General features: G+C 41.6%; 1 protein-coding gene across 4 annotated transcripts in view; it reads right to left on the bottom strand.

Moving 5' to 3' along the window:
- SYTL5 (synaptotagmin like 5) overlaps positions 1-11,897 on the bottom strand; it is a 277,939-nt gene extending 266,042 nt beyond the window's left edge. For 2 of the 4 annotated variants that reach the window (XM_070604705.1, XM_070604708.1), the window contains exon 1: positions 11,425-11,564. The gene's annotated coding sequence lies outside the window, so the exon portion shown is untranslated. Of the gene's footprint in view, positions 1-11,424 lie in introns of all 4 variants that reach the window. The other 2 variants (XM_070604701.1, XM_070604703.1) reach the window with 2 other exon arrangements.
- Between the last annotated feature and the right edge of the window lie 234 nt (positions 11,898-12,131).

Raw genomic sequence — 12,131 nt, 5'->3', positions numbered from 1 at the left:
GAAGCAGAATGATAGATATATGCTAATATATGCATTGAAAATTTCTGGAAAAATATCAGTAATGGTTAACAGCAGATGCCTCTGAAGAGGGATACAGGGGTATGGGGTGGAAAGTAGTCCTAATTTTCACTGTGTGCTCTTTTACGGTTTGAATTTTTTACCATGTTACTGAATTATTCTTTTAGTTAGAAATTAAACCAAAAATTTGACCAAAAATGGAAAGAGAAAGTGAAACAAAATCCACATGTCACCATTGGTTTTACTCTTTTCTGTGTTTAGAAACTACAGAGCTAGCCATAGTTAGTCACAGAAATTCATGCCACTGGCCATAAATAAGACTGGAATTATTTGATTAAAAATTCATTACCATGAGTCCATATTGATATACAGAAACCATTAAATAAATAAGTAAATGGGGGATAAGAGAGAAATCTCCAGGGCAGAAGAATTCCAAATAATTTAGGTAGATACTCTATCCTCAAGGAGATGGAGAATTACTCCCCACTCCTTAAGTGTGGGCTGCGCATAGTGACTTCCTTCCAAAGAGGACAGTATGGAAAGGGGGAAAAGAGTATCTTCACAATGGAGAAATCTGACAAACACCATTTTAGCCCAGTGATCAAGGTCAACACCAACAGTGATAAGTCACGTTGATGCATATTCCCTTGATATAATGTAAGAATGGCACTTCACCTCTGTGATATTTATCCCCGTAACCATTACCTACTCTAATCATGAGAAAAACATCAGAAAAATCCCAGTTGAAAGACATTCTATAAAACACCTGACCAGTACTCCTCAAAACTGTCAAGATCGTCATAAACAAGAAGTCTGAGAAACTGTCACAGTCAAGAGGAGGCTAAGGAGACATGACGACTTAACATAATATGGAATCTTGGATGGGAATCTAGAACAGAAAAAGGACATTAGGTAAAACTTAAGGAAATCTGAACAAAGTATGGACTTTAGTTAATGATAATGTATCAATATTGGTTCATTAACTGTAACAAATGTATCATACTGATGTAAGACGTTAATAAGAGGGGAAATTGGGTATAGGCATATGGGAACTCTTTGTACTGTCTTTACAATTTTTCTGTAAACCAAAACTGTTCCAAAAAATAAAGCTTATTAAAAGTTCACTACTGATTCTGGAAAAATAGTTAAAATAATGAATCAATCAAGGAATCAGTCAACCAGTAGGTATTGTGGAGGATACAAATAGCACTAAGTACATAATCAGGCTCACACAAACAAATTTCAAAGTGGAGCCAGGTGTTTGTGTAGTTCAGAGAACAGACATTAAAAGGTCTATGGCGCAGTAACAAGCCCATTTGAAAGGGGCTGTGGGAGGAATAAAGATCCATCTCTGATCTGCAAAATAATTGTACAATACAAGCTTCACTATACACCTCAGCAGCCTATTAATTTTGGGGGCAGTCAGGAAAATGCTTCTTTTTCCTTATGTTTTAAGACTGGGCTATTTCCGAGAGTAAGTGTTTTTACTGGAGACTTAGGAGGGGCGCATGTGCTCTGCTCACTACAACTCACCATAGCGGAAAGGCCTTGAAACAGAAGAGACCCAGGGAGCCAAACCCACCCTGCTTTGTTGTGTGGGAGTCACTAGAAAATTATTCGGAGGTGGACAATGCTTAATGGGGAAAAGAGAGTGAAGAAAGGAAACTGATGAATCCAAAGGTCAGATCAATGCCTCTGAGAAAGAGGCAGGATTTCCTAAAGGAAGTATGCAGACTTGTCTGCAGGGCATTGAAGCTCAAGTTCCTCTCAAAGAGAAGGTCTGTGAGGTAAGAATGGGAATTGGGATGCACTGGTGCCTCCCCTGCCTCCCACGAAGGGTTAAAGAGCTTTTCTTGTGGCCTATAGTTTAGCTCGTATTGGGTATTCACTTTAAAATTATTTCCTTCATCTGTTGTAATTTCCTTTGTTTTGCTTAGAACAAGGTTCTGGATGTGGGGTCCACAGACCTCAAGGGTATATATGGATAGTATTTAGAGGGTCCGTTAACTTGAATGGGAAAAAAATTACATCCTTATGTTTACTAATCTCTAAGTGAAATTCAGTATTTCCTTCAAATATAAATGTAGGCAACAAACCACAATAGTACTAGCACCTATGACTGTCACCAAAGAAATCACCAATATTTTTCATGTCGCGTTACAGATATTGCAGATATTGTGAAATATCCTTCATGCTCCTTATCACTTTAAAATTTGGGTGATCATTAGACCCACCACTAGATCTCGTTGTTTAATAAATTAATAAAGAATTACATATATTACTATATCACAAATTTGGTTTTTAAAGATATTCTAATAATTGTATTTCAAAATAATTTGCTTCCTTTTGTAATCCAGTGTGTTTGATTTTATGTATTCAAACCACTATTCTGATAAGGAGGCCAAAGCCTTCATCAAAGGGTTCATGGCACAAAAATGTTTTAAAGGTGATAAACCCAGGCCTAGTGTTTAAAATCTGGTACGACCTTATAGCTTTGAGTGATAGCATTGTCAAGGAAAGAAAGGAGTAGGTTTGAAATTATAAAGAGAAATGTCATGTTAATAGCCTCTTCACTCCCTATCTTTAAACTACCTCCCAGGACACACACACACACAGAGCCTAGAAACACAGAGGATTGCAGCCCATGAGTGCTGTGCTGAGACCAGCAGAAAAATGGCAGTTAGATCACGCAGAGCAGAGGGAAGTGAGGAGCCTCAGGATATATAGGAACCATGGGCAAGTGGACACTGGAGCAGAGAGGGCACGACAAACTGTTCTCTTCTAAATAAACTAGAGGACGTGACCCTTAAGACCCATAAGGAAAACTGAATCTTGCGTCCTACCATTCTAATTGATTACAACAACTTGGGAACTCAAAGGGAAAAAATACATCACATGATCATGAACGTCGACTCTGAGAGGCATTAGTTCAGAGTGAGAGCTAGAGGAGGCTGTGATTTGTTAGTATAGCATCTTTGTTGGTGGTGGTTTCATTTTTAAAAAATACCAAATAATATCTGGCATATACAAAAGAATCTATATTACATTTAAATTATAAAGAATAATAAATGAGCCTTGATGAAGCAATCACCCAATTCAAGACTTAGAACGTTATTAATGTCAGTGCATCTACTGTATGTTCCTACCTTATCCCATTCCTGTCTCTCCAGCAGAAGAAAGCACTAGCCTGAATTTGGGGTTTACCTAGCTTTATAGTTTATCATGTATGTATGATTCCTTCCAAGGTATTGTTTACATTGTTTGTTTTTGAGCTTTAAAAAAATCATGCCCAACTACATGAAGTCTTTGGTGACTTAGTTTTTCATTCATTATTTTGTTTCTAATATGCATCTATGTTCTTGCATATAACAGTGGTTAATTCTATTGGGAAAATAGATAGATTTAATATTTATTCACATCAATGAACAGTTAGGTTATTTCAGTATTTTTGTATTAAGAACCACATTGCTAAGGACATTCCTAAGGAGAGTTCCCAGTTCACACGGGCAAGAATTTCTCTAGGGGGTCATACCTAGAAAACAAATTGCGGGGTCATAAGGTATTTAGATGTTCCACTTTATGAGATAGCGCCAAGTTTTCTTTTCCAAAATGATTTTACCAAACTTGCACTCCCATCAACAAGGCATATCAATTCCTATTGATCCATGTCCATACCAATACTTGATACTATCAGATTTCATAATGCACTGCCATCTTTGCACACCAAAGATAGTATACTGCTTCATCCTTATGGGCAAAAAAAGTGTCAACCAGTGCCAAAGTTTTACCAATAGAGCTTAATTCAAGGTTAAACAATGTCTTAACCTGATTTCTCCCTGGAATGCAGAGCCTAGACAAGGGTTTGGAAGCAAGTAGTTTATTTTGGGAAGTGATTCCAGGGGGAATTGGGGAAAGGGAACAGGAAAAGAGAGAAAATCAGTACAAGGGTGCATTTTTGAGTTGGCCACAATTGGGGCTTAATCCTGCTTAGACCCTCTGAGAACCTCTTAGAAGCAAACAATACTAAAATGCAGTTCAGAATTATCTGGCCAAGGATGGAAGAAGGGAACATTTATTCCTGGCTCCCTTTCCCATATTACTCAAGGATTGACGCTTGAGCCTTTAACTCCCTCACATTCCATAATACACACGTGTGGGTGCCAGGGGGTTCCAACAGGCCTCTGTGTAGAAACATTAAAGAAGTCTTGGGGTAGACAGTGAAATATTCACTGTCAGACAAAGGTAAGGTGCTATCTGGTTACACTCACGTGAAACTGAAAGGAAGTGCGTGAGGCATAAGATGTGCCCAATACACATAGCTAGTAAGTGGCAGAGATGGAACTCAACATGTATGGAACATTTATCTATTGCAGGTCAAATATTAGGCACTTGGCACATAGTGTGTAAACACTGTCCACTGCCTACCCAACAGCCATCCCTACCTTTCTTGTCTGCTACGAGAACACTAATATATTCAGGAAGCAGGCAAAGATCTCTGGAATGGAGCTGGCACAGTAGCTGCATGGTGCCAACATAGGCCCAGATTCCTTTTTCCACCTTTCTGTTCTAACAATTTCAATGCTGGCATTCCAGACTAGCAGCTGGATGAAACAGGAGGTATAAAAGGGCCCTCCTCCCGGCCAAGTCAATTCTCTCTAGGCAGGCTTCCCAGAAGTCCCGCACAATGCCACAATCATATCTCACTGGCAGAACTCAGTTATAGGATCATACCGTGGTGCAAGGGATGCTGGGTAACAGACTGCTCACTGGACGCAGTGCCACCAGGAATAAAACTGAACTCGGTCACTAAGGTAGAAGGTGAGAAAGGATGTGGGGTGGCAACTAAGTCTCTGCCAAAGAAGCCATTTGATTTGGGGCAAGTTTTTAATCTATACCTCAGTCATCTTATTTGTAAAATGGAAAGAAAGTACTACCTCACAGAGTTGTTCTGAGACCTAAAGGAGATCATGTAAGTAAAACTGCACAGTGCCTGGTATGCAGAAGATGATTAATAAACACCAGCTGGTCTTAATTCAGTTTGGTGAATCATCATCCTCAGACCTGGCATTGAGCAGTACGACCTCGGATAGCCGATCTTATCAATGTCTCTGCATTTATCAGATTTGAAGGTGCTGGATGCTGACTCACACCCACAACACTCATAAAGTGTTTAAAGCCAGAGTGGTGGCTTAGTAATTTACAAGGAGAAATACAACTTTCAGGCAGACTAGACAGCCTGACCAGGTTATTCTCTCCCTGAAGGCAATGAACATGTGGAATCATAAGGTTGATTGCTGAGCATGAAATCAGGAGAAACAGAATTCGTTACACAATTCAAATGTTTAATGGCATTGGGCTCTGCCAGCCTAATGTATCCATCTCCACAACTGAGCTTGTCTAATCAAGTGGGTCAGATGATCAGGCTGGAAACATGACAGGCAACCTCGTGCCCTGGACAGTGCTGGGGGGCAAACTACCAACCGCTGGCAAAATTCACTAGGAATGCGGAAAATGTGTGAAAGCCTTGAGGGTAAACTCAAAACATTTATGGCAACAGCAAATTCATTCTGAATAAAGGCCCTATACACCTGACATAACTATGGAAAAGTCACAGATAAGGGAAATACTTTAGCAAGACTCATTCTTTTTGATAACAGCCCCAGAGTAAATGGGGCAGCAAGAAACCTGCTTTTATCTTTGTTTAAAAGATTAGATTTCAAGTTAAATCCATTTTTAAGTTTAAAATGAAAATATTTTAGTTGTTTCATAAAGACATAATAGAGAACACTAATAACAATTTAAAATAACAATACTTTAAATTGAGCAAATAGAAAAAATACATGATATATATTCATATACATATGCATTTGTATAAAATCTTGATTGTGACTTAATGAACAAAGACAATTTTTTATCCTCTAGGCTGACCATATACCTTCTGCTGACAGTTTTTCTGTAAACAGGATACAAGAAAAAGTAGAAAAGCAACATGGTATAAAGGAAAAGGTGTTAAGCTTTAGCATCAAAGTTACTTTTGAGTCTCAGCTTCACCTTTATAAGTAATGTGTTCTGAACAAGTTATTTAATGTCTCTGAACTTCCTTTTTCCCTTTGTGATAGATTGCAAAAAATAGCCCCTCATCTTCACCCCTCTCTACATCCATGCTTTTTGCCATGTAACTTTGTAGGACCCTCCCACTCTGACTCGGGGCATGACCATGTGGCTTGCTTTGGCCAACAGAATAAGGTGGAAGTTATGATACGACAGTTATGAGTCTAGGCCTCAAGAGGCCTGTGTATTTCCATTTGTTCTCTTGCACATCTGCTACTGCCTTGAGAACATGACTGGGTAACCTGTTGGAGGATGAGAAACGTGTGAAAGAGCCCAGAAATACCAGTTACTCCAATCAAGATTCACCTAGATCAGCCAGTATCTGGGTAACCTCAAGACATGTGAGCAATCCCAGCCAAGATTGGCAAAGCAGTCTGGCCAACCCCCAGCTGACCCTAGACTCATGAACAATAAATGCTTATTGTCACATCTTACTGAAATTTTGTAGTTGGCTGTTATGCAGCATTCTTATGGCAATATACAACCGACACACACATCTGCTATATCATAGGTTTGTTATAAGGGTTAAATGAGATACTATAGGTACAGCGGCCAGCAAACTGTAGTCAACCAAAAAAATATCAGCTATTATTATTTTTGAAAGATTTCTAGTTTCTAAAATACAATCACATTCTTGAGATTATATCCAGGTCACTAGCTTAAAATTTTGGATGTTTCTAAACGATTTCATCTCACATTTACAGAGAGTCTCTTGTTTTACTCCCACAAGTGAGTAATAACATCCCCAGAACATGAATTTTACTGATTTTACTCTCAAAGAGCAGGCAGACGATTTTCCCCTCTCCAATGATTTTGGAGAGGGGGATAGCGTGTTGTTTGATGTAGATCACTGTTGATCTCATGTAGATATAAAAATGTGATTAAATTAGAATTTAAAATTAATGTGTTTTGAGAAATTTGCAGTGCCCCTTGAGATTGTACAATTTCTAGAATAGTTAATCCTTCAGGAAAAATCACATATGGAAGCAAGCAACCAGTCTTGTAAAATCATCTTTGAGCTGGTATACGGGCAAGCTGCAATTTAGCTCTATGATTGGAGAAGAAACATGAATAGAAACAAATGGGCTGACGCATAGGCTCCATCTTCATTCACCTCAATTTGTATGAGAGATTAAAAGAGACCTCAACACAGCATTTTCTCCCATTTCCTCATCCTTTGTCCCATGAGCAGAAAAAGTAATTAAGCTTGGCAAAAAAAAAGTGCAACACTGCCAGTGATTAGGATAGCAAATACCACAGAAAAACTTGACATACAATATGTATGCAATGAACAAGACTCACCCAATGCTGTAACATCTCAAAATGTCAGCGATGACATGGTTTGGTTCACAAAGCTTCATCTCTAGACGAGCAGCTTTAGTATCACCAGGGAACTTGCTTGAAATGCAAATTCTTGGGTTTTACCCCAGACCTACGGGATCAGGAACTCTGAGGCTAGGACCTAGTAATCTGCTGTGAACAAGCTCTCCAGGTGATTCTAATGCCTGCTAAAGCTTCAGAACCACTGATCTGGACCAAATCATGCCACTTAAAGTACCACCTGCGGACCAGCAGCATTGGCATCACCTGGAGCTTGTTAGAACTGCAGAACCTCAGGCCCCACTCAGACTTGCTAAATTGCAACCTCAATTATAAAAAGGTCTCTAGGTGACTTGTATACACATTGAAGTTTGAGAAGTGCTGTACTTACCCAGTGGTTCTTGTTAAGGGCTAAATTATGCCCCCTTCCCTCAAATTTACATGTTGAAGTCCTAACGCCCAGTTTTTCAGAATTTGACTGTATTAGGAGATAGGGCCTTTAAAGAGGTAATTAAGTTAAAAGGGAGTCACTAGGGTGGGCTCTAATCCAGTATGACTGGTGTCCCTATAAGAGGAGGAAATTTGGACGAAGACACACACAAAGACCATAGGAAAACACAGAAGACGGCCATGTCCAAGCCGAGGAGAAAAATCTCAGAAGAAGCCAACCTGCTGACATCTTGACCTTGGGCTTCTAGCCTCCAGAACCATAAGAAAATTAATTTGTTATTTAAGTCACCTAGTTTGTGGTACTTTGTTATGGCAGCCTGAGCAAACTAATACAGTTCCCAAACTCAGGTGCATATTGGAATCATCTGGAGAGCTTCAAAAATCCTGATACCTGGCCCTGTTCCCAGGGTTCCAATTTATGTAGTCTGGGGATCGGCCCTTTAATCTTGGTTTTTAAAAGCTCTCCAGGTGATTTTTAAAGTGCAACAAAGTTTGAGAACTACTGATAGCCTACTTCATTCTTTTGACTGGTAAGAAATCTAAGGCATGGGGTCCTGAAAATGTTACATTTCAATCTCTTGGTACTTGCTTAGCTGATCTCTCACCATTATGTCCCCAAACCTGGTCCTTCTGTAAATATTTCAGGATTACTACCAGGAAAGAGTCAAGAACCAAAGCTGACAGCAATATATGCTCTCTTCTTTTCATGCATCAATTTAAAAATTTTTTGTGCTAGGGATCACTTTGAACATTTTTTGTAGTACATCTTCCACAGTACAGGTATAGAGAAGACCCCCCAAAGAAAATCTTTTGACCTAAATTGTCAGTACCTACTACCTCTTTTTATGTTCTTGTCCCTCCTGTTAAGTTGCCCTCCAGTTTCCTAGGATCCAAATTAAAGACCCTAGAGTTGTATAAACCAGCATTTCAGGGCACGGGTACCAAACCACTAATTAGTTTTTTTCTTGCTAAACCCCTTCCACTTGTCCCTGTGAAGTTGTGAAGCTCCCAAATTCAATAATCTACTCACAGGACAACTATTTACTGAAGGTTTACTCTGTTCCAGAAACTAGAGGATCTGACCTATACTTAATATAACGGAAACCATATGAGCCATATTTTTTTTCCTACTTGCAGTCTCTGAAAGTTAACACTCTACACTACAAAAGTTAACACTACAAAAGTGACTATTTAGCACCCTTGAAATACCATGCACCTTGGCGGGGGGAAGGGCCTGTTCTGAATATGCTTCTGCTGCACTGATTAATTTTTTTCTTGGACCAATCACTAATACTGTCACTGGTTAAAACAGAAGCATTTTCACGACAGTCTAGGACACTTACCAGTTAGCTCCCCAAAGCCGTCTCTAATCCCCTGCCTCACCCCGGCCTCCTTTCCACTATAGAAGCTGAAAAGCCTGATTCTCACTTTCCCAGTCTCCCTTGCCACTAAGGATTGCTATGTGGCTGAGCTCTGGCCAATGAAATACAAAGAAGATTTTGTTGGTGAACTTTGGAGAAAGATATTTCCCCTAAGAGAAAGTTGCATGAGGGAAACTATTTTATCCCCTTCCACCCCTTGTTTTCTGTCTCTGAACATATAAGGATGTAATGTCTAAAGCTGTCAGAGCCATCCTGAAACCATGAGGGTAAAGCCTGACCCAGAACCCTGACATTGTTGAGCCACTGAACCAACTCCAGTGATCTCCTGCTATCAGGCTTCATTATTTGTTAAAACCACATTTAATAGGCTTTTCTGTTACTTGCAGCAAAAAAGTCACAATTAATATATAGATGTTTTCCATGTATGTCAAACTCTCCTTTACTTAGAACACGGTGTGGTCTGAGGATCCACACTTTGAGAATCACAGAATTAGAAGGCTTATCTTCTAGAAGTGAAGGAAAAGGACGCCCAGGCGGTTTTCAAGGAATGGTAAACCCAATCAGGACTGCGGAATTCATTTATTCATTCATTCATTCTTTCAACAGACTCCCACTTTAGTAGGTTCCAGGGATACAAAGACATTCCCCTGCCTTCCAAGAAATTTTACTATCTTGAGTGAGACTCGTGTGTAAACCAAGAGTCACAAGAAGGTAACCACTGAGATAGAGATATACAGATGAGAGGGGTCACGTTATCAGAGAGATGGGAATCCTAACTCAGTTTGGGGGGGTCCCTGGAAAAAGCTTTGGAAGAGATTCATGGAAGCTGCCACTCAACTCTAAAAAGTTATCCCTGTGATCTGACTAAACATGTAAGGTTTTATTAATTTTACTTCAAGGAGGGGTTTCTTTTCTATAATCACAGACTATAAACCAAATGACAATTGAGGAAAAAGCAATTTACGATAGGCACTCAATCAACTGCTAGAAAAGCTTCCCCCACCCATCTTCCTCTCTCACAAAAAGCAGGATAAAGACATGGTTTTGCGGGGCCGGGGGGGGGGGGGTACTTTCCTCCCGTATCAGCAGGGATGTTTGTCTAGAAGAATTCTGTGCTGTGAATTAAGATCACCTGTTAACATTGCATCAACCCAAACAATATTGATAAGGCAGTCAGTCGTCAACATGAGCCACAAATGCACACATTCCAGGAGGTTCTCTCCTCTACTTTTAAAACGACAGCAATAATTAGTTCCTATTTAATAGTCACAGAAAGACTTGCTCTTAATGGTAGAGAAAGGGGGACTCACCCTCCCTACACTGATTTTTCTAAAGGTAGTTAGTGGAAGCACCCACACACATACACACTGGTAGAGAAAAGGGAAAACTAACAGGTAGCTTTGCATTGCCAAATCCTTATAGGAAACAAAATAGGTCCTCATTGATTTTCTTGCAAGGGAAATAATAGGTTTTGAAGCATCTCCAAAAACAGAGAAAATATGACCAACAGTAGTCTCTTAAAATTTTCCTGGAATACATTAAAAATAATATATCCAATAGAGTCCTTCAATATCATCGTAGCATTCACATTAATCGTGCCTCCGGAACATTTTGACTCAGTCAATGGTGACGAGATTGAGATGCAGCAACTGCAGTTACCTTACAGCTCTGCTACGTCCTGGGCTGGGGAAGGTTGTTCCAAGATCCCAACTCAGGCTACAGTGAAACATCTGCTACCTTGCCGAGAATAAGGAAACCGCCCTGGCAAAGGATTCCAGCCCAGCTCTCTAGCTTTCTTGCAGCTCCCCCCCCCTCCCCCCCACCCTCCACCACCCAAAAATCACCCAAGAAGAAAGTGGAGGAGGAAGGAAACACACAAAACAATCAAACATTCCTAGCCCCATAAACGCTGCATCCGGACGTTTGAAGGTACCCGGGAAATTGAGAATATGGCTCCAGAGTTTGGCTTGTTTGGGATCTGAGCATGGATTTGATAGTCTCTGCTGCGTTTTAAAAATCTAACTTTCTGTCTCCAACGGAAAGAACCAAAGGGAGGAAGCAAAGGCAGACAGAAACACAGACTGGGAGACCGCCCCCCGCCCGCGTCACCCAAGCAAGAGGCATCAAAAGACGAGAAACTTACCTGGCCCTCACCTAGACGGAAAGGCAGCTGGTCCAGCTTCAGGAGGGGGCCGGTATGCAGGGGTGAGTCGCCGGAGCTGGAGATGAAATGCAGACCCCGGGCGGGAGGCGAAGTCCTGCTCCTAACCCGGGGGAGCGGAGTGACTCACGCGCTTGGCGCCCGCCTCTCGCGCTGTGCGCCCCTCTCCCTCCCGCCCCCGGCAGGTACGAGGGCAGAGCGCTGGGAGGCGTCTCCAGCCGCCCCTAAGCACAGGGCTCTCTACCCGATGCCCCCAGGCGGCGGCGTCAGAGCCCACCCAGCCAGTGCCGCGCCAAGCACAGCCCGCCCCTCGAGACAACCGCTGGCCGCCGCAGGACAAGTGCCTCCGTCGTGGGTCTCCCCTCTCCTCCTCCACCCGCCACCCCCAGATCTGCTGTCCCTGGGCTGCCCATCAGGGTTCAACACACCTTCCACATGCCATCTAGACACGGCATTGCCAAGGCCCTCCCCCAGGCTGTGCCAGCCGGCTCCAGGACATACAACCAGCCCTGCATAGCCCCCCGCCTCGGTCTCCCTCTTGCGGTGGCTACAAAACCCACCCAGCCCAGAGACAGGTGCAGCTGGCTCCTCAACATCCCAGGTGTATCCTTTAACGTATGTCTCCCTCTCCCAGGACCCTTACCTTGCAGGGACTTGTTGGCCCCAGGGCCGCCCATCTGAGATACTTT

This window comes from Equus przewalskii, chromosome X (assembly GCF_037783145.1).
Source record: "Equus przewalskii isolate Varuska chromosome X, EquPr2, whole genome shotgun sequence".
In the NCBI taxonomy this organism is placed as follows: domain Eukaryota; kingdom Metazoa; phylum Chordata; class Mammalia; order Perissodactyla; family Equidae; genus Equus; species Equus przewalskii.
This window is presented reverse-complemented; position numbering and strand designations above follow the sequence as displayed.